Below are 24,502 nucleotides of genomic sequence, written 5' to 3' on the forward strand. Positions count from 1 at the left end.
AAGCTACTGATTGTTACAGGAGGAATATGAAACATGTAAGATGTTATGCATGTAACAAGCTTGGACATATAGCCAAGGAATGCAGGAACAAAGTTTGGGCACCATATCAAAAGGAGAAAATGTCATCATCACGCTTGAAGATATGGAGGAAAAAGGAAGTACAGTTAGAAAAGGATGGCACAGTACAATATACAGACATACCAGAATCATAGGAAGCTGAAAGTACAGGACGCAGTGCAGTAACAGGAGACCTGCGTGCGGACGCAGGCCAGACCAAGTCCAGGTGCGTCCAGGACGCAGTTCAGTAACTGAAGATCTGCGTGGGGACGCAGAGCGACTGAGGATCAGGTGCGTCCCTGAAGCAAAAGGACGCGGCGCGATAGTAATTTTGGGTGCGTCCCTGAGTAAAAGTACGCGGCGCGATAGTGTTTTTGGGTGCGTCCCTGCAGCAATAGGACGCAGCGCAGCAGAAGATGAAGTGCGTACCTGTCTCAAAGCATTTATTGGCTGATTCTTCTTAATATGCATGATCAGATTTAACAGATGGCACTGGTTCAGGGGGAGCATATGTCCTAAATTCATTGTTGGCATTATGGTCCTTGATGACAATGCTTATGATTCATCTTGCTATTATGAGTTGGTCACATGATCAGATGTATGGTTGATTCTCTAATGATGCTTGCATAAAGTCTTTATTATCCTTGGCACATATATGGATGAGGTTGGCTGATTTCGTGGACGCATTGTTGGAGACATGATGATGATGAGTTACTCATATGCATTTCATGATGATGTTGACATGAGCAAGATGCATGATTTCTTTCTTGGCACAAATGGATGAGGATTGTTGGCTGGATACAGGGATGATTATTCATACATATGTTGATTGATGCTGATGCTTTCATTTGATGGCTCTTGATTCATGTAGATCTGGATGGTTATGAGTTGATATTGACAGATACTATGGAGCAGATTATACAGTGCTGTTGTTTGTCATGATCTTTAGATGTTTGGAAGGTCGTAGCAAGACTCATGTTGTAATAGTCTATCTATTATCGTCATCTCTTCAGGTCATGTAATGGCCTATGTCCCCCCACTATGCATAGGATGAAGATGTAATGTATTTGGTTTTCATATTTCTGATGTATTCCCACTTGGTTGGATGGATGATTCTTATTGTGATGGGTGATGGATGTATGTATTTTATAGAGTCATGTTCTTCTTGTAGAACATCTTTTTGCAGACCTTGCTTACAGTCAGGGGGAGCTTGAGCATGAACAACACTATATAGTAGAGCAGACATCTCAGCTTGTTCTCAGAAAGACCATTATCAGATTGGAGCACCATGTCATATTCAAAGGGGGAGCTCATTCAGAGACTTCAACAGATCTGGTTTATAGTCAAAGGGAGCATGTTCTTAGGGGGAGCATACCCCTTTGCCCTTGATGTCAAAGGGGGAGAGTGATCTGGTGTTGTTGCCATCAAGTCCAAAGGGGTAGATTGTTGGCATTATGATGCGTGTGTTGTACTTGATGGCAACCCCCCTCATAGAAGACCATCTCACTTATATACATTCAGAAGAGATATCAGATGTAACATAATACATAGATGCAGGACAGCTCAAAGGAATCAAATGGCAAGTTCTTAGTAAGCTTTGCCATCAAGTCCAAAGGGGGAGATTGTTGGCATTATGGCTAAAGTGTTGTCCTTGATGGCAACCCATTCAGGTGGTAGTTCACTATTCTTCAAGTCAGCAGCAGAAGTTGATGATCAACTCTCATTTTATTGAAAAATTATGAAGGACGCAGGAAGCCAGTTCAGAAGGTGCGTACCCATAGGTACACCATGCAGAAACTGCGACCAGGGATGCAGGCCAGCCGTTTAGGGGGTGCGTCCACCCAGTGCACACATTTCAAGGCAGAGAAAAGCACGTGGGGGTTTCTTGTGTGGTATCTAGCCGATGGTTTTATGTTTCTATGGTGTCGGCTCGTGGTATTGTTCCATGTTTTGAGGAGGAGCTTGCCTATATAAAGCAAAGGAGATCATTTGGATTTGGCAAGTCTTGGGTTGAATATCTTATGAGGGCTAGATCTGGTCTAGATCTAAACAAGGCGAATCTACTGATGGACCGAGATCTCTTCGGCGCATGTTCAGATTTGTGGATCTGTTTGTCTGGGTTACTTCTGAAGTCTTGAAATCATCTATGCCCGGAGGGACGCAGGTGCAGTAAGGGTTCGGGTGCGTCCGGGACGCAGGAGCGAAGAGTTTCAGGTGTGCCGGACGCAGGCGCAGAAGGGTTCAGGTGCGTCGGGACGCAGGCAGTTCAGTAGACTCAGTGCGAGGGACGCAGGCTAGCAGTTGAGCAGAGTGCGTCCAGGACGTAGGCCAGCAGTTGAGTAGGGTGCGTCCAGGGACTGAGGCCAGCAGTTGAGCAGGGTGAGTCCGGGACTCAGGCTAGCAGTTGAGCAGGGTGAGTCCGGACTCAGGCTAGCAGTTGAGCAGGGTGCTTCCTTCTCTTAAAATCTTTGTTTATCATTGTTGTGTTCTAGGTTTGGTCCTATTATTGTTGATCTGGTTACTTCAGTTGATTGGGTGTTTCAGAAGGTTGTTTGAGCTTCAATGTTGTTGTTGGGTCCAGTATGAAAATTGGATGAAATGTGGCCTTTCAGTTTATGGGTTGTGCTTCAGTGTATCCAGTATGAAAATTGATGAAACGTGGTACTTGAAGGAGAGAAGATTGTAGGCCGATGCCTACGTACTAGTATCTAAGCTAGTACAAGAGCTAAAGGAAATCTTTGGAGCATTGTAGCAGGTAGTAGCCTGCGTACTAGTAAATGGATCGGCTAGTACAAGAGCAAAGGGGGTTGTAGCTCCCGTACTAGTATAAGGCTGCACCAGTACAAATATTGTAAAAGAATTTTCTTATTAAGAAGAAGATTGAGATGACTTGCAGCAGGTGGTTTTTCTCCCGCATTGGGTTTCCACCTTACATCATTGTGTTCATGTGTGTGCCTTATGTGTGATGATCTACTTTATGTTACTGCATCTGTTAACTGATAATATGGTTGATAATGTTCTAATGCACTCATTGAAGATCGATTAACTTAATCATAAGAAGTTGTGGAAGTAGCATATATGAATCTGATTATGGAAATGAAAAAGTTTTATTAATATGATAATACTGATTCACCCCCCCCCCTCTCAGTATTATTTCCAACAGGTGTGACACATCTACTTCCAGTAGCTACTCTGGAAGCGCCATGCCCTTTAAGGTACAAGTTAACTTTGACATTCCCATAAAGAGGGTTAGATAGATGCAAACGTCATAGATAAATGGTTAAATTTGCTAAAAGGGTATTTTTTGTTCATGATTTTTCCGGTTGGGAAAAGATTACTTTTGCTCTTCTCAAATCCGCCCCCCATGTCAAGGACTGGTGGGAAACCTACTGCGAGTAGAAGGATGAAAGTACGACCACACTATTTTCAGTCGCACCAACTTGGAATTCATTCCAGGCTGCCATCAAGGAGTAGTACTACCCTGTCAGAAGTTATGAGGATCAATACATAAAGTGGACCACGCTACGGCAAGGAAGGGACCAAGATGTGCCAGAGTTTACCAATATTTTCCATACCCTTCACACAAAGTTGGGTATCAAGGATTCAGAGCAGCATTTGGTACTCAAATATCGCGGCTACCTGCATAGGTACATCGAGGATGATATATAATTCCTAAACATCTCCTCGCTCGGCACGGCATACCGATATGACGTCAAGATCGAGCAAAAGTTTAAACAGAAGAAGGGAGACTTTGGATCTGTGAATCTGAAGCAAGGGAAAGGTGCCCCCAAACTGCAGAAAAAAGGATAAAGCCAAGGTGGGGCGGCCCAAGACAACCTGCCAAAGCTGCAAGCAAAGAAAAGCGCCACGAAGCCGAAAAAGGACACAGGAAAGTGGTGTGAGTTCCATAAGAGCTCCACTCACAACACAAGTGAGTGTCAGGCCAAGCAGTCACTAGTGGCCGAACTAAAGGTTTCAGAATCAGATGCATGTTCCGAATCTGAGTCAGAACCTGATAAGGGGAATGACAAAGGGAAGCAGACTATTGATGCGGAGCCCAATGCCACTATTGCCACCATGAAGATCCAGAAGGAGGAACCTAAGGATCTAGAGGAGGAGGAGCGCCTCTTCCACTCCTAGATGTGGGTAAAGGGCTCCCCGCTATAGTTCATTGTCGACAGGGGGAGCCAAAATAACCTCATTTCGGCAGAGGTCATGAAGCAATTGGCCTTACCAACCACAGTACATCCACAACCATACACCATTAGGTGGCTTCACAAAGGACGGGATCTTCGCGTGAGCGAGCAGTGTTTCCTTCCATACAACATCAAGCCCTTCACGGATGAGGTATTGTGTGACGTTTCTCCCCTTGATGTTTGTGATATATTATTAGGCCAACCATACTTGTGGAAGCAACATACTATGTATGAATCAAGGCCTCGTGTTGTTATTGTTATTTTGGGAAATAAGTTGTACAGGATACCAGAGGCAGTACCGCCTACCACGATCTCTTTGGTTACCGCAAAACAATGCAGTAAGCTCATTTCCAAAACCGGGAAGTTTGTTTTCCTGACGATATGCCCTCAAGGAAAGAAGAAGACAGTGACCACAACCTCCAGACAGGGCCCCTCCGCATGGAAACTACAAATGGACAAGGTCGTGGAGGAGTACGAGGACATATTTACCTCCCCCGCAGGGGTTCCTCTACACTGTCAGGTCAAGCACTCCATTGATCTGACCCCAGGTGTGCCGCTACCCAATGGACCAATCTATCAGCGCTCCATTCTAGAGAATGATGAAATCAAGAGGCAGATTCAGGAGCTATTGCAGAAAGGTCACATCCATCCGAGTTCATCACCCTGTGGGAGCCCGGTCATGTTGGTACAGAAGAAGGATGGGACTTGGAGATTCTGTATTGACTATCAAATGCTGACCAAGATCATTGTCTATAATAGGTACCTGAACCCATGGATTGATGACCTCCTGGACCAACTGAAGTGGGGAAAATATTTCAGCAAGATCGATTTGAAGTCAGGATATCACTAGGTACCAATTGAACCCTCTGATATGTGGAAGACTGCCTTCAAAGCCAAGGAGGGCCTTTTTGAATGGTTGGTTATGCCTTTTGGGTTGACGAATGCTCTTGCAACCTTCATGAGGCTAATGGATGACATTTTACAGCCATTCACCAACTCATTTGTAGTGGTATACTTGGATGACATCTTGATCTTTAGCCAGAGTTGGGAAGAGCACCTCCACCACATCCGACAGGTTCTCCAAACACTGCGGCAACACAAGTTATGTGCCAATTTGGAGAAATGCACTTTTGGCATGACCTAGGTTCAGTATCTGGGATACATTATTGATGAATGAGGGGTGCATGTGGATCCAGCCAAGATCCAAGTCATTTGAGATTGGCCATCTCCAACCACTCTAACAGAGCTTCGCATCTTTCTAGGTCTTGCCAACTTCTACCACAAGTTCATGTTGGGATTTTCTCATCTCACTTGGCCCTTGAGTCACGTCACCAAGGGAGGAGTGAAAGAAAAATCATTTTGGTTTGAATCTCAACAGAAGGAATTCACAGAGTTGAAACATCGCCTCTACTTGGAACCAGTGCTCGCATTACCAGACTTGCAACAACCATTTGAGGTCGAGACAGATGCCTCTGACTATGCTATTGGGGCAGTCCTTACTCAACACAGGCATCTAGTGGCATATCACAGTGAGACACTTTCATACATAGTCCGGAAGTATCCCATTTATGAAAAAGAGATGTATGCCATTGTACAGGCCTGCCGATAATAGAAGCATTACATTTTGGGGAAGGAAACAGTCATCCACACAGACCACCGACCCCTGTAGTTCATATAGACCCAAGGGAAATTACTGAATGATCGCCATCAGAAGTGGTCCACATACCTGCAACAGTTCCATTTGAAAATAAAGTATAAGAAGAGAATCACCAATAATGTTGCAAATTGCCTCAGTCGACCACCGATCATGGCGTTAATCACCGTGCTCAACTCTTGTGGGCACGAGACTTCTGATTGGCCACTTCTCTACAAAAGCGACCCAGAATTCAGCCACACATACCAGACACTCTTGGAGGGTCAGCATGTTCCAGATTTTCACCTCCAGGATGCCCTGTTATGCCACCTGGGTCACCTTTGTTGAAAATGGCAACAAGAAATGCTAAAAATAGCATTGTTATAAATAGCAGTTTGGGCACCAGTGTTAGACATAGCAACAAGGAATGAAAAATGGAAGTGCTATAAATAGCATTGCTAAAAATATCATTTCAGGATAGATTCCAATTTTAGTTAGTCCCTGAACTAAAATTGAGAAGTAAAATTCAAATTTGATCTTAGCAGCTGTTTGTAAAATAATTAATTAATTCATCTTGAGTTAATTAGTTGAGGAAAGGCAAAAATGAAGTCTATGTGAGGACATGCAACAGTTATTCCTTTAATTAAGGAATTTATCCCTTAGTTAAAGAGATAAGAGTGAGTTGTAATTTTGAGTTGTAATTAGTTAGCCCAGTTAACTGAGTTAAGTCCAGTTAAATTAGTTCCAAATAGTTGGAGGAACTAATTGTGAGTTTAGTTAGTTAACTCTTGCATGCATGTAACTATTGCACTTTAGATAACTAAATATTCTCTCATAAATAACTCATGCATGTCAGTTCAGAGAAAAACCCAGTTGAGATCAAAGGATGGGATAGTGTACTATCAGTTGGAGGAATTTTCCTATAAAGGAAACTCATCCATGCAAAAGGAATTATCACATTCAGGATTGCACAGTTATTTTAGAGGTCAGTGATGTGTGTGAGGTTAGAATCACACAGGTTGCAGCTGGAGGACCTAGGCGAAACTGCACAAGGAAATAGGAGGCTTGGAGGATTGAAGGAAGGCACATGTGTTGTCTATTCTATCTATGAGCAGCCGTGAGGGATTGTACTGAGAGCTGGATAGCTTGTGAGCTAAAGCTTTGTGTAATCCTGAGATATTTCCACTTGTATGATAATATAGAGATCTGGGTTTTTAACTGAGGCTTTCCCCAGAGTATTCTTCTGGGTTTCATGTGTATGATTTCTTCTTCTCTGTTATATGTGTTTAGCTCTGACTCAACTAGATCTATTAAGCTTCTGTAAGTTTGATAGTAGAAGTAGATTATAGTATTTTGCTTTGGTATATTGCATTATCGAGTTAATCTATAGTTAAATTTTCTACATAGATCTCAGAGGTAGATTTGTAGAGAATTTGCAGGAAATTCTACATGGTATAAGAGCAAAGGTAATCAAAGCGAAGAATAGTATATAAAGAAGGGAGAAGTTCAAAGTTTCAAGTTCCTGACTATAGAAATCGAGTTCTTATCACATCTCAATTTCACCAATGGCGTTCAATGGTTTGAGACTCGAGTATGCCCTTGATGGCAACTCAAATTATATAGCCTGGAAGGATCGCATGGAAGCAGTATTAGAGGAAAACAGGCAGAAGGACTTCATTGATCAAGAAGTCCCCAAGCCCCCAGCAGCTAATGCCCAAGAATTGGCAGAATGGAAGAAATGTATGGCTAGAGCAAGGAGAATCCTCCTGGAGGGAGTTCGAGACCACATAGTCTCGAGCCTCCATGGGAAGGAGACACCATATTCAATGTGGAAAACATTGAAGGATCTATATCAGAACATCAACGATTAGAGGAAGCTGGTGCTGAAAGACAAGCTTCGGAAAATCAAGTGCGAAAAGGGCGACATGATCTCAACATACCTGACCAAGCTCACCACTTGCAGGGATGAGCTTGGTAGTGTAAGGATCACGATTGCCGACGATGACATGGTGAGTCTTGCTCTCCTAGTCTTCCTAAGAGCTAGCATAGCTACCAAGACTCGGTTAATGGAAGAGAGAAACTGCCAGATTGGGAACGACTTTGGTCGGATCTGATGCAGGAGGAGATAAGAAGAAGCACCAGAGATGGTTCTTCATCCATGGAGGATGAATAAAACTATGCCTTAGCGAGTAAGGCAAAGAAAGGGAAGGAGAAGGATTCTCATCCCAAATCGAGTTCTTCCCATGGTGGGAAGAAGTTTGACAAATCGAAAGTGCGATGCTTTCATTGTCATGAGGTGGGCCATTTTGCTACAAATTATCCACTGAAGAAATCCAAGAAGGGATCCTTGGAAGGATCAGAAGGTGAGGCACTAGCCTCACAGTTCGAGTTGGATTTCACCCTCATCACATGCATGGTTTCATCCATGGTGGGATGTGGTTGGTTTCTTGACAATGGAGCTTCATTCCACATGACCGACGATAAGAGTTTGTTTAGTACCTTGGAGGAGAAGGATATCTAGATACTCATAGAGATGGGTAATGATGAAAAGTATAGTGTCTCAGGTGTAGGCACGGTTTTTTTTCAGAGGGAGCATGGAGCTCAAATTACCTTGAAAGATGTCAAGTATGTTCCAGGACTGAAGAAAAACTTGGTATCGATCGCGATGCTGGAAGACAGAGGCTATGATGTAGTCTTCAGTAAGGGAAAGGTTTTCCTTAGACACATCACCACGATATAGGTGAAGCAGATTGGTTCACGAGTCAAGAACATGTATGTTCTTGAGTTTCAAGATGCATGCAAAGCCTTGAGGAGCAAGGCAACTATTGGAGACTTGGTGGTTGAGAGGGAGCATACACTACCTCTCAACATGCAGTGCCAGAAGAAGTCTCTGACAATTGTGGAGGAGCCACAATTGATGAAGCAACTTCAGGAGGTTGTGGAGCAGCTTCAGGAGGTTATGGAGTAGCCACAACTAGAGAAGATGAGAGGAGATCGAGTGGAGGCATCCATTCATCCAAAGACCTCCAGTAGGGGGAAATTTCGAGCCAAGTGGGCAGAGGGATCACATGCATCCATACCTCCAGGTAGGATGTGGGGCGATGTGGAGTGATAATCCCAAGAAGGCTGAAATAGGGGTAGGATTGTCGAGGTACCTAGCCTCTTGGATTATACCTTGCTACGGGAGCCCTGATGAGGAGTAGCAGGATTGACTGAGTGGGTAGAGACAGATGCGGATGTAGCGATAGAGAGAGCTACAGTGTAGGAGTCCCAGGACTGTGTAGAGCTAGCAAGTTGCAGCAATGCGAGAGGCACAGGAGTGTAGCACCAGTGCATGATGGCATAGAGAGGTGTGCAATGGTGCGAGATGCATGGAGTGTTGCAGTAGCTCAGAGGTCAGAGAGGGAGCACTTGTCAACGACAGATGGAGCTTCAACATTAGAGGGTGTTTCTAGCCCAACATAGAGGTCAGTCGGGAGTTTCTTTTTGTTTCTAGAGTTGCTGGAGCAATAACACTTGGAAGAAGTGTTGCATGCAGAAAATTCCAAAGGTTCAGGATCGGGTTCGAGTTGAATGCCTTTCTTGTTGAGAGGGAGTGTTGAAAATGGAAACAAGAAATGCTAAAAACAGAAATGCTAAAAATAGCATTCTTATAAATAGCAGTTCGGGAACCAGTGTTGGACATAGAAACAAGGAATGAAAAATGGAAGTGTTATAAACAACATTGCTAAAAATATCATTTCGGGATAGATACCAAATTTAGTTAGTCCCTAAACTAAAATTGAGAAGTAAAATTCGAATTTGATCTTAGTATTTGTTTGTAAAATAATTAATTAATTCATCTTGAGTTAATTAGTTGAGGAAAAACAAACATGAAGTCTATGTGAGGACATGCAACAGTTATTCCATTGATTAAGGAATTTATCCCTTAGTTAAAGAGATAAGAGTGAATTGTAATTTTGAGTTGTAATTAGTTAGCTCAGTTAACTGAGTTAAGTCCAGTTAAATTAGTTCCAAATAGTTGGAGGAACTAATTGTGAGTTTAGTTAGTTAGTGCTTGCATGCATGTAACTACTACGCTTCAGATAACTGAATATTATCTCATAAATAACTAATGCGTGTCAGTTCAGAGAAAGACCCAGTTGAGATCAGAGGATGGGATAGTGTACTATCAGTTGGAGGAATTTTCCTATAAAGGAAACCCATCCATGTAGAAGGAGTTATCTCCTTCAGGATTGTGCAGTTATTTCATAGGTCAGTGTTGTGTGTGAGGTGAGAATCACACAGGTTGCAGCTGGAGGACCCAGGAGAAACTGCGCAAGGAAATAGGAGGCTTGGAGGACTGAAGGAAGGCACAGGTGTTGTCTATTCTGTCTATGAGTAGCAGTGAGGGATTGTACTGAGAGCTGGATAGCTTGTGAGCTAAAGCTTTGTGTAATCCTGAGATATTTCCACTTGTATGATAATATAGAGATCAGTGTTTTTAGCTGAGGCTTTCCCCAGATTATTATTCTGTGTTTCATGTGTATGATTTCTTCTTCTCTGTTACATGTGTTTAGCTCTGATTCATCTAGATCTATTAAGCTTCCGTAAGTTTGATAGTAGAAGTATATTATAGTATTTTTCTTTGGTATATTGCATTATCGAGATAATCTACAGTCAAATTTTCTACATAGATCTCAGAGGTAGATTTGTAGAGAATTTGCAAGAAATTCTACAACCTTTGTGTTCCTTCAAGAGAGCGTGCCAAGATGATTTGGGAAGCACACTGCAGTCGGGTTGTTGGGAATTTCGGGGTCGAGAAAATGGTGGCAGTACTGCAGAAGTATTTCTATTGGCTGAATCTTCGATAGGATGTTGGGAAGTACATCATATCATGCACTACCTGCGCCATTGCCCAACTGACCATCAAGAAGAAAGGCCTCTATACCCCGCTGCCTACCCCTAGTCGACCTTGGGAATCCATCTCCATGGATTACATGTTGGTCCTTCCTTCTACTAAGCATGGAAATGACTGTGTTTTTGTGGTCGTCGACAGGTTCTCGAAGATGGCCATTATGGCGGCCTGGAAGAAGAATATCACTGCATAAGCCACTGTTAAACCCTTCTTTGAATGAGTGTGGGTACACTTTGGTATCCCCCAGTCTATCATCTCAGATCAAGACAACATATTCCTCAGTACATTTTTGTCCAGTCTTTGGTCGATGCTGGACACCAAACTCACGAAGTCCACAGCCTTCCATCCCCAAAATGATGGCCAGACAAAGGTTGTCAATAGGATGATCGTACACATTCTATGCATGTACAACTCAAAGCATCCATGCACATGGGATGAGAGCCTCCCCTATGTTCAACACAGCTATAACCGAGCTCTCCACAGCTCGACTGGCCACAGCCCTTTTCAGGTGGGTTGGGGTTTCCAACCACTATGTCCCATAGATGTGGCCATGCCATTTGTAGCTACTCTGGCAGATTCAACTCATGTCTAGTCTGAAACAGATAAGGTGAACAACTTCATTGAGCACATCCAGCATATTTCCCAGTAGTTCCATGACATTCTAGAGAAATCAAATGCCAAGTACAAGCAACGACATGATCAACATTGGGTGCCACACAAGTTTCAAGTGGGCGACAAATTCTGGTTGGATTTTCAAAAGGAATGCCTTATCGTAGCCTATCGGAAACTCAGACCACTCTGATATGGTCCTTACACCATTACCAAGGCTATGGGAGACAATGAATTTGAGCTCAGCATTCCCCCATTCCTTGGCCTGCACCCAGTGTTCAATGTGGACTGCCTTCAGCCATACTTTCCACCATTACTAGACACATCCAACATTGCAGAACAGCTCACACCCACAGTGTTAAATCCAGATTGCATGGAACAAGCTGCAACTGATCGGATCATGGACAAACAGATCAAGCACACTCGCCAGTAGAAGATCCAACTGTATCGAGTTGTCAAACCAGGCCAACTCCTTCACCAAGGAAAGTGGCTCACCAGGGACCAAGTTCAGCAGAAGTTTCCTCATCTCATGGAGGAACTCAAGGCAATGGGGACCATTGCTTCCTAAGGGGTGAGGAATGATCCAGGTGGATATTTGTGGCCACTTGCCAATTCCACTTGGTCCCTCACTATTTTTTCTTTCAGTTTTTCAGTTTCCTTAATTTGTAGCACAATTTACTATTTTTAGCAATTTTTCGGGTCCTGAACTTCCGGAGTCGTTTTGAGGCCCTAAAGACATTCATTGGGAAAACTGGGAGCAACATGGGTTCGTGGATTGACATTGCTCTTCCCAAAGTTGTAGTCCTCGAATAGATCTTTCTAATGAGGTATTGTGTGCGAAGATCATATGCCAAAGTTACAACCCTGGATCCGAAGTTAATGTATCACTTTACCCAAAACGGGGCCCATAGTTTGGCGCTTCATCTCCTAGGGTTAGTTTTTTGGATATTTAGGGTTTTCCATTATTTCTCAACAATAAATAGGCCTTCGAGCTTCATTGTAAGACAGTTCAGAGGCATGTAGCCACCACATCTCTTCTCAGAGATAAGCTATCATCGACCTAGCTAGTTTATTTCCATTTCTGTTTGTAAGAATATTTTAGTATTTTACAGGAATTAAATGAAGTATTATTTCTACTGCATATCTTTATGTATTCTTATATCTGTAATTTGTTGCATTCCTGTTTAAATCCGAATCAATAGGGGAGTATGATCATGAGATTTCGAAGTTGGAGAAGTACATTTTTTACTTCATTATTATTGTTGTTTGGTCGAACTTGTCGAAAATATCAATTTCTTGATGGTTTCTTTGTTTTCCTTCATTATACTAGACTACAGGTATTTCTAAATAATTCCACGACTAAAGGAATTCTCGAACCCTGGGATTTGAAATTTTATAGTCAGAGTTCTTCTTATTGCTAGACTAGAGTTATCAATTTCCAAAGCATCTACTTATTCTCTAGGATTTATAAGTAGACCATCATTTTCTGTCAAGGTAGGCGATGCTATGCCTCTCAACTCTTCTAAGGAGTATTGTGCATATTTTCTCTCATGCTCTCAATTCTTCATTCTTTTTCTTTGGTATTATTTCTCTCTTATTTTCTCTTGTCGTTGTTGTCACTTGTCCCTTGCTATTTTATGTATGTCATTCAATTGTTTATATTTTCGGTCACTATTTGGTCGGTAACTTTCTTATTGTTTCTTCCTAGCAGTCGGATTTCTACTTTTCATCTTTTCTTTTTACATGTACTTCTCCAACTTTATTCTTATTCTTTTCATTTTTTCTTCTTTATTTCTCACGATCCATTACCCCCCCCCCCCCCATGCTGACCCAACTTAATGTTGGTTCACAATAACTATCTATCATCCACGAAAATTTGCTTAAGAAATAATCCCATGCTTCCTTTGTGTATTTACACTTGTCGTTGATGAAATTTTTCCAATTAGTTTTCTCTTTCCTCTAATCGATGTTGATTGGTGTCTACAACTATGGTCGGTAGTCAACGATATATCCTGCACCCGTCTCAAGAAGGAACTTTGTAAGAGGGTAGGAATAGTTCAAAATAAGCTATCATGCAAATCATCTTAGAATTGGGTGTTAATATGTTCGATAGAGGTCCTATCTTCTATGAATTTATCTTCAAAATAAACTTCAATAATCTATTCAAGCCACACATGTAAGTTTGTTCGACTGTCGTTTAAAAATTTCAATAAAATTAGGGTGTCAGTTTCGTTATGTGGTTTTTTCACGGGCGATACGATCAAGGAATTTCTTAATTTCTACTGGGGTGCCTTCTATAAATCGTTCATGCGCTTCCGTAAAGAAATTGGCTCTGGCTTCTACGATTGATAGTTTATTCCTTCATGCATAGTTATTTAAATAATTATTGATATGCATCTCCCACCATAGTTGTATCTCTTCGAATGTTAGCATTTATACATGTATACACCATGACTCAAGTTCTAACTACTGACACTAGAACCAATGTTGTAATCTAGTGAAAATCATGCATTGTTACTAGTATACATACAACAATTAATCACAAAACAATCACAAGTAAAGGAAGGAGAGATATAGTAATGGAGAATCAGTGAAATCACACAAATATATTATTATTATTAGTCAAACCTGAACTAATACATTGATATGCAGACATGTATATATAGTTTGTCGCGACAGTTACATCAGACTAGCGATCCAACCATACATCAAACTCAATCCATCATTAGTTATCCTTGTGTTACTATACATGAATATCGACTTGACTTGGGCTAGTCAGCTAGGTTGACTAGCCACTCCAACAAGTGTTATGGTCTTATAGTTGCTTGAAACCAACTTTCAACAAAATCAAAATGCTCTTGGTTTACCTCTTTATTTGACTCATTTGTCATATCCTCCTTTACCGTTCCATGCGTATCTTTTATTATTAGATTATTATCCTCTTATGTTCTTAGAGGACCTGCAAATGGGCATGTCCAAAATTATTTAATCTTAGGTTCAAACAATTTCTCTCCATTGGATGTGGTCCATGATTCTTTAGTTTCTTCGACAACTTTGCAAGAGTGATTAAATTAGGCTTCTAGATATTCTTGTGATGTGGTTCATAGATTTTTTTATTATTATATCACTTTTGGGGAGGCAAATAAGTTCTTGATTGTTGTCAATATTTTTCTTCCTGAGAAGAAGAAATCCCCATTGATGTTAGGATTTGAGAGAGTTATTACAAACTCTTGATCATCCTTGAATATTGCTTGGTTGGTTGTTAATACTTATCCCGCACATGTATTAGTGTATGGAGTTCTTATAGTACCAAAAAATTTAAAAATCCTAAAGAAATAAAAAGGAAACACACTTAAAACAAATACAAGTAAACCAAATCATGTACTCAAAGTGCCACCATGCTACTAATACCCTGATGTCACCAAGTTATATATTCACAAAAGTTAGGCTTCTCTTCTTTTCATGAATCAATCTAAGGAAAATAAACTTGCAAAGAAAAAGAAGGAAACAATGACGCTTTGGAGCAATCCCACCAAATTGGATGCACGGGTTCTTACCTCTCATATTACCATTTTATCTCCACCCCCAAGTTTTCCATGTAACTAACATCATGCAAAAAACTTGTGAAAGAAACTATGCTCTAATCCCCTTAGCATCTCCCTGGCAACGGTGCCAAAAATGTTAGGTTAAATATATATAACTATTTCCCTACAATTTTAATATCGAGCAGGGGTCCGTAGAAATAGAGATGCAAGCACAAGAAATGTAGGATTAGAGTCTATTCTAGGTTATGCTAACAACTAATACTATAAAGAACTAAACACTAAGGATTATAAATTTCCACTATATTAGAGCCTAGATCGACCTCAGGCTGAAGGGAGGCAATTCTAGGGTAACCACAAACCACGCTTAACTTGGTAGCTAGCCCTACCAGGTCGGGAGAGGGCTCTCTCCTTGTCAATATCAGTTGAGATGATTGAATTGAATATGGATTTTAGGCTAGGTATAGTAGCTCTAGGGTTTTTGGTTGATTTTGAAGGTTTTGGTTGCTAGATCAAATGGAGCAGGCAGCTTGGGTCCGGGAAATCAAGTTAGGAATGCAGGGTGTTGTGTAGGGCGATGTAGGTAGGTGTTTTGGCACTTGGAATTGAGTGAGATGGTAGGTCTAATATTAGTGAGGAGATGAGGAGGGAATGCAAGGATCATGAGTCCTCTTCAGACAACTGAAAACATCAAAAACTAAATGTATTCCCAAGGCAGAGCACTGTTACCAATGTATTCTACCTATCTATCTTAATTTCATTTAGTTAAGAAGAATGAATAGATTTTGGCACATATACATATGAGAAAAACTAATGACAGAAGGAGAAACAGTGCAAAAACACATTACCACAAGAATCCCACAAAAATAGCTGCAAACCCTAGTTTATTTCCTTGCCAAACTACTAAAGTGATGTACAATAAAGCTCAGAGCATCCACAAGAGTCAAACCTTTACAAATGACTAAGAAAGTACATAATATAGGTATCAAACCACCTATTCTAGCCATCAGGGGTCGAATCCATGAGAAGAGGGGTAGTTTCGACCACATCTAAACTAAGAACAGGAATATAGGCAATGGAACAACTTGCCTCTAAAACCATGGAAACTGATTCATTCCACCCCCAACCACCTCAAAATGATGAATTTACCCCCAAGAGTCATTTTGTAATTATATTTACATCCCATAGCATCAATTACATTCATAGATTTACCTAAAAAGAGCCCAAAATTCAAATTACAAAAAATCTAGGCAAAATTTTGATTTTGGAGCCAAACTGGCAATTTTCATCCAATGCAAAGCGCCCCTGATCCAATGTGCAGCGCTTTTTCTAAGCCAGTTTTTGGGGCCTTCCCGGTGTCCAAATTGGGTGCAGCATAGCTCGTTGGAAATATTGTCAAGTCTACTTTCTGGAACAACTTTAATATCTGGATTTGGATGTCATTTGCCCCCTCGAAAATGGAATCGCCCAAGACTACTTCCTGTGTGTCAAAAAAGTGGTAGAGAGGTCATTTTTTTATTGTTTTTTGGCCTTTAGGTGACCAAGATCTGCTCCAAACGTAATGAAACTTTTTGGGTTTGCTTGTTTTTTCATGTTGAATCCAAAAATACAAACCATTCTCTCAAAGGATTCTCCATTAAAAAGCACTGGCCCTGCGCACCTATTGGGTTTTCTTGTGTTGCAAATTTCTAGGCACAGCGCCACTGATTCTATGCGTAGCGCTGCTTTCGGACCACGTTTTAGATGCCTTCCCGGTGTCTAAATTGGGTGCGGGATAGCTCGTTGGAAATATTATTGAGTATAATTTCCAAAACATCTTGAATTTCTCAATTTGAAGTTTATTTGCTCTGACAAAAGTCAAATCTCCCAAGACTAGTAAAAATGTGAAAAATGAGGCTGCCTAATTGCAGAGTGCTGTTGCAATCAAATTTTGAAGGTCTTCCTCAACTCCAAATTGAGCTCATGATAGCTCATTGGAAAAATATTTGTGTCTAGTTATTATTTGACTCATCAATAAAATCATTTGGCCAACCAAGCTAGGATATATCTTGATTTTACCAAGGTCACTCCAGAGGTGCAGCTACCCTCCTAAGGCAATTGTAGTTTTGACATTTCTCTAAAACCATGACACCTATGTAAAAAGTGAAAGAATTTTTTCTTCCTTGGCCTATTAGGGACAAAAACCTCTCTCACTTTTTCCAAATTCATTTTTTCTTGCTCAGAAACATCATTTGAGTAAAACCTATCCCGATGTGTGGAATAGGGGATTTGTAGAAATGAAGTGAAATGAAGGGGATAAGGGGCTTCTAAATTCTTGAGAAAATTTTTGGAAGTAGGGAGGGATGTTAGGAAGTAAGGGAAAGTTTAATTTCAAATATTGAGTGAGGGGAAGGGGTCCAAAAGGGAAAAACACAGGCCTAGCCTAGAAAATTGTCAAATTGTAGCAACAAGCTAGGGTTTGTGGAAAAATGATGAATTTGAGGGATATCAGTGATGGGAAGTGTTTAATAAGGTAAATTAAGGATAGGGGAAGGTGTATGAGCATCATGATACAAGTTTTGTTGATTATTTTACCATCCAAGAGAAATTACCTTCAAAACCCTAGGAGAGGGAAATGAGCCTTGCCCAAGTACAACTGAAGCATGAACAAGGTGTAAAATGACCCATCGGAACCTGAAATGATGATGACAACTCTCTGAATGATGGTACATTTATTTGAATGGTGACATGGACCGACACTTGGAAAACTTTGGAAAGGATGAAAACAAATCCTAGACCTAATACCTAGTGACCAAATTTTACTTGAAACTCACTGAAATGACAAAATATGACTTTGACGCCCTAAAACCATTTTGTAAGAGCATTTTTGATCGCTGGTGGAAGGCTTCAAAGAATGACACTAACATTGGCTCCAATGGGGATGGTAGCTCCTTGGAGGTGCCGAGAACACCGTAGACCTAGTAGCCTTATCCATTGGGCATGGAGTCAAAAACTCAGGCTGAAATTACACAACTGAATACTAATGACTCAAAGACACAAACTAACTTGAAAATGACTCAATACTAAAAAACAACTGACAAACTAGAAAATATGCTCAAAATGGAGCTTATTCAATAAAACCTACTCTAACTGTACCATTCATCACCTGATCAAGTGAAATGAAACAACCAATGCAACCAAGTAACCATTTTGGCTGTTGTTTGCATTCTCCACAAGTGCTTGCTTATGAACCATAAGAGAGAACTATTGAAAGGCAACTACCATGAAAACTTGTAAACAGATCTATTGAATAATATGGATTCTCTATCTGACTCCAAAAACATTGCATAAGGATCTTGAAATTCATGCACACTGGGACTTAGTTCATCTAATGTATTACTTGTCTTCTCCTCATACCATGAATGCAAACTTTCATCTGATCTTTGTGACGAGACTCCTACTGATAATGACAAAGAAACTGACTGCCAGATCAAATTTGTATCAATATTTTTTCCAAGCTCATAGTTAGCTAATGGAGAAGGACTTTGACTACAGATATCATCCAACACATCAGCTATTAGATCATGAAAAACTTGAAAAGACTGTTGCAACCCATTTTCTATTAGTTCTGATGAGATTGCATGATTTTCTATAGGCTTCTCATTTGAAGATATACTATGCAAATTTCCTTTCAAAAACTGAAATGATTCAAAGCATAATGGTACGAAATCATCTTGCATCATTTGATCATATGTTCCAGCTTCTAAGTCTTCATCTACAACTTGAAAATCAATGGCATTCGGGGGCTACAAATCTGGATGTGAGAAATCTTGAACAAGGATTTCATTGCCCTCAAGATGGTCCAGATCAAAACTTATCAACGGTTCACTTCTGATTGCATGAAAGTGGTCTCTAATGATCTGAAATGAAGCAAAAAAAAAAAGGCAAAGATCCTTCACTTCAAAATTTGCTGCACTTTCCTCCTCACTTCCATAACTGATATGCATTGGCTAAACACTGTATTCAAGCTACTGAAAATGAACTTCCTCCTTCCACAAACCAACTGTTGATTTGTCTGCAAGACTAGCTTCGGTTTGGAGAACATAATCATCATCATACTGATCAAATTGAGGCAAATCGTCAGTATAAAACACATCATCAAGCATACATGTCATATCAACAGATCTCTCTTCTACAAGATGATCTATAAAACAATCATTATCAGATCTATGACAACTGGGATAAGAAAGAAAATGTTTTGGACTGGCCACTTGTTCTTCTTCAATCTGTGAGCTATGGTCTTGAACATTATACTCATTCCTTGTGGTGATCTTTTACATCATCTCTTCCACTGCACTTACCAATATGTCGAGATTTACCTCGAAAGATGTCGATTCCTCCGGATCTATGTTCTTCACCTCTTCTTCCTTCAACTTTGCCCTTCTGATCAGCAAATTAGCCTCTACATCTATTGCATTGTTCTACATCTCTTCAAGTGTTGCAAGGTTCCTTTCTCTCAGCTGAAACTCCATTTCCAGATCAAAGGCTTCCGAATAGTGCAAGAGAGCAGATCTAGGAGGAGGTATTATAGTAATAGGCATCGAACAATAAACTTGGTTAAATCTGGCAGAAAACTGTTGTACTGTCTCCCCTGGCAGTCTTTTCAGCTAGTTATATTCTTCTAGAATCAAGAAAGGGTTCTGTCTGACCACCCACTTGTCGAGGAAAACTTTGACGAACTGCTGGAAATCTGAGATGCTCGCATCAGGTAGGGTTTTGAACTAACTCTTGACTTTGCCTTGCAAGGAAAGATAAAAAAATCCTAATACGGACATCCTCTTCATCAACTTCAAAAAGGTCAAGAAAAGACTCAAAATTTAGTACATGTCTCTCAGCAGTGATGTTGTCACAGTCACCATCAAATCTTGGTAGATATAGGTAATGATTTTTAGGGAAAGCATGGGATATAGGAGGTAAAATCAAAGGCTTGTACCTATCTAGAATTTTACAAGGTATAGGAATATGTACAGAAGGTGTAGAATCAGTCTTGGTCTCTTTAGGCTCATTAGTTTGAAGATGGTCATCATAAGATTCAAAAGAATGGTCTTGATCAAGATCAAAGGCATGCAAATATTTGGTATTCACAGTCTTCAAAGGGAAAGAATCAAATGTAGGTCTAGGATCTTTTCTCAAATACAATATACCTTGCAAATCCTTCTTGACATTCTCGGGAAAGTAGAAGAAATAATCTATAAAAACGAACATAATGTCTTGGATGAAATTCCAACTTGAATACCTGATCTCTCCATATTGTCCTTTCATTTTTCTGCTGGTCAGGTTCATCCTCTAGTGGCATCCTTGGATCTAATCTCGAAACTAATTTGGAGTCGCCAAGTGAATGATTTCAGCCTTCCGGTGTCTGATCGTTGTCCACCATAAACAATCAGATCTAAACTTGATACATTTTGCTGAGGAACATAACGCTACGTTCCCCAGTATGGTCGCCACTATGTTAGAGCCTAGATCGACCTCAAGCTGAAGGGAGGCAATTCTAGGGTAACCACAAACCACGCTTAACCTGGTAGCTAGCCCTACCAGGCCGGGAGAGGGCTCTCTCCTTGTCAATCTCAGTTGAGATGACTGAATTGAATATGGATTCTAGGCTAGGTATAGTAGTTCTAGGGTTTTTGGTTGATTTTGAAGGTTTTGGTTGCTGGATCAAATGGAGCAGGTAGCTTGGGTCTGGGAAATCAAGTCATGAATGCAGGGTGTTCTATAGGGAAAGGTAGGTGGGTGTTTTGTCACTTGGAATTGAGTGAGATGGTAGGTCTAAGACTAGTGAGGAGCTGAGGAGGGCATGCAAGGATCATGAGTCCTCTTCAGATAGCTGAAAACATCAAAAACTAAATGTATTCCCAAGGCAGAGCACTGTTACCAACGTATTCTACCTATCTATCTTAATTTCATTTAGTTAAGAAGAATGAATAGATTTTGGCACATATACACATGAGAAAAACTAATGACAGAAGGAGAAACAATGCAAAAACACATTACCACAAGAATCCCACAAAAATAGCTGCAAACCCTGGTTTATTTCCTTGCCAAACTGCTGAAGTGATGTGCAATGAAGCTCAGAGCATCCACAAGAGTCCAACCTTTACAAATGACTAAGAAAGTACATAATATAGGCATCAAACCACCTATGCTAGCCATCAGGGGTCGAATCCATGAGAAGAGGGGTGGTTTCAACCATATCTAAACTAAGAACAAGAATATAGGCAGTGGAACAACTTGCCTCTAAAACCATGGAAACTGATTCATTCCACCCCCAACCACCTCAAAATGATGAATTTACCCCCAAGAGTCATTTTTTAATTATATTTACATCCCATAGCATCAATTACATTCATATATTTACCTAAAAAGAGCCCAAAATTCAAATTACAAAAAATCTAGGCGAAATTTTGATTTTGGAGCCAAACTGGCAATTTTCATCCAATGCGCAGTGCCCCTGATCCAATGCGCAGCGCTTTTTCTAAGCTAGTTTTGGGGGCCTTCCTGGTGTCCAAATTGGGTGCAGGATAGCTCATTGGAAATATTGTCGAGTCTACTTTCTGGAACAACTTTAATTTCTAGATTTAGATGTCATTTGCTCCGTCAAAAATGGAATCTCCCAAGACTACTTCCTGTGTGTCAAAAAAGTGGCAGAGAGGTCATTTTTTGATGGTTTTTTGGCCTTTAGGTGACCAAGATCTGCTCCAAACTTGATGAAACTTTTTGGGTTTTCTTTTTTTTTCATGTTGAATCCAAAAATACAAACCATTCTCTCAAACCTATTGGGTTTTCCTGTGTTGCAAATTTCTATGCATAGTACCACTGATTCTATGCGTAGGGCCGCTTTCAGACCAAGTTTTGGAGGCCTTTCCGGTGTCCAAATTGGGTACAAGATAGCTTGTTGGAAATAGTATTGAGTCTACCTTCCAAAACATCTTGAATTTCCCAATTTGGAGTTCATTTTCCCTGTCAAAATTCAAATCTCCCAAGACTGGTCAAAATGTGCAAAATGAGGCTGCCTAAATGCAGAGTGTTGTTGCATTCAACTTTGAAGCTCTTCCTCAACTCCAAATTGAGTTCATGATAGCTCATTGGAAAGCTCTTTCTGTCGCGTTATCATTTGACTCATCAAGAAAATCATTTGGCCAACCAGGCTAGGATAAATATTAAGTTTACCAAGGTCACCCCAAAGGTGCAGCAACCCTCCTGAGGCAACTGTATTTTTGACTTTTCTCTAGAACCATGACACCTGTGTAAAAAGTGAAGGAGGTTTTTTTTTAATTTGCCTATTAGGGACAAAAATCTCTCTCACATTTTCTAAATTCATTTTTTCTTGCTCAGAAACATCATTTGAGCAAAACCTATCCCGATGTGTGGAACAGGGGATTTGTAGAAATGAAGGGAAATGAATGAGATAAGGGGCTTCTAAATTCTTGAGAAAATGTTGGGAATTAGGGAGGGATGTTTGGAAGAAAGGAAAATGGAATTTCAAATATTGAGTGAGGGGAAGGGGTCCAAAAGGGAAAAACACAGGCCTAGCCTAGAAAATTGTCAAATTGTAGCAACAAGCTAGGTTTTGTGGAAAAATGATGAATTTGAGGGATATCAGTGATGGGAAGTGTTTAATAAAGTAAATTAAGGATAGGGGAAGGTGTATGAGCATCAGGATACAGGTTTTGTTGATGATTTGACCATCCAAGAGAAATTACCTTCAAAACCCTAGGAGAGGGAAATGAGCCTTGCCCAAGTACAACTGAAGCACGAACAAGGTGTAAAATGACCCATTGGAACCTGAAATGATGATGAAAACTCTCTGAATGATGATGAAAACTCTCTGAATGATGGTACACTGATTCGAATGGTGACATGGACCGACACTTGGAAAACTTTGGAAAGGATGAAAACAAATCCTAGGCCTAATACCTAGTGACCAAATTTTACTTGAAAACTCACTGAAATGACAAAATTTGACTTTGACGCCCTAAAACCATTTTGTAAGAGCATGTTTGATCACTGGTGAAAGGCTTCAAAGACTGACACTAACACACTACACTATGGGACTCTAATGCTTATCGAGTTCTGAACCACAATATTTCATTGACGGTAGACAATTTTCATGCGGTTTTACTTATGTAGCTTACTAGGTCTTAATACTTCAACGGTTCTAATCATATAGCGATGCATATAAAAATTCATTAAACATGTTGTAAAAAATGAAATTACAGAAAATTAAATGCCGATAACTACAATCAAAAGCGTGCAAGGCAAGTAAATGTATCACTAAATTATAACTATAATGTCAAAAATAAATGTTAAGAAGGTTTAGAGTTACAAAATTTCATAGAATGATGTATTGTAGTCACTTATTTTCTATAGGATTCATTTACTAACATAATAATCTAACTTCAAAGCTCTAACGAATTACAAAATCCTAAACTGCAAGTTACATATTTTTGCTGCTAGAATCTGGTCTTGATTTTAATTCAAAACTTGAGTACCGAAACAAGGAACCAAATACAAAATTTGTTTAACTCTTAATCCTGAGAAAATCAATTCAAATTTGATCACAATGTGTTGAAATTACTATACTAACATATCTAAAATGTAAGTCTAATATATACCAAGATTTATAAATGAAATATCAAACAAAATCTGAAAATCAATATAGCCACGTGGAAAGAAACTGAATCTCACTAACATTCTAGTCTATGAATAAAATCCAGGACGTTGCTTGAGTTGAGGGGCCCTTCTCAACCTGGAAATGTGCCTAGAAAAAAACTCATATCAAAATGATGCTAAGAAATTTAATAGTTAAATCTCCATTACAGAAGAATATTCAAATCCATTACAAAAACCAACTCAAAATAATAATAAAATTCCTTTGTGTGTCCCTTTTTATCTATCCCTTTTATACATAGAGGTTTGGCCTCTTTTACAGTTACAATTTGATATTCAATGGTTAAAGAGATCTAAAATGAGAGTATGTTGCTCCTGAAATTAATTGAGGATTAATGTATGGTCCTCAAAATTGCCAATGGTTACGATAACCTCCAATTCAAGTTCGAAGTATAAAGATTGTAAAGCTTGGAATTGATTTTGTCTCCCTTGTTGCACGCTAAGAATCCCATCAAAAGATAAATCTAGATCCTTCTTTGTTACACATTGTGGATTGGGGTGTGGTGCAAACCTACAATAGAAATAACAAATTTCTATTAAAACTAGACAGTTAACAATAAAGTCAATTTAAAATTCAATCGAAATCATAAAACAAAGGATCTTTGTCATCAAATTGGAAAAAAGGACAATAATTATTCCATCCATGAGATTAAATGGTATCATTAAGAGTTTTGGAGAATTGAACATTCCAACCACGCAATCTGATTTCAATAGTGATGAAAATCCACTGAAAATTGCTTCTAAAATTTGGATCTAGAGAATGCATGTGCAGATAACGAAGCAGATCAAGAAAATATGGATCTTCTGGCGTTAACATCTTATTAGGATCTGACGTGACAATTGTATCATTGTGTGTTGT

Source organism: Pinus tabuliformis, chromosome 1_1 (assembly GCF_031772625.1).
Source record: "Pinus tabuliformis cultivar Carrire ecotype Pingquan chromosome 1_1, CPIR1, whole genome shotgun sequence".
Lineage (NCBI taxonomy): Eukaryota > Viridiplantae > Streptophyta > Pinopsida > Pinales > Pinaceae > Pinus > Pinus tabuliformis.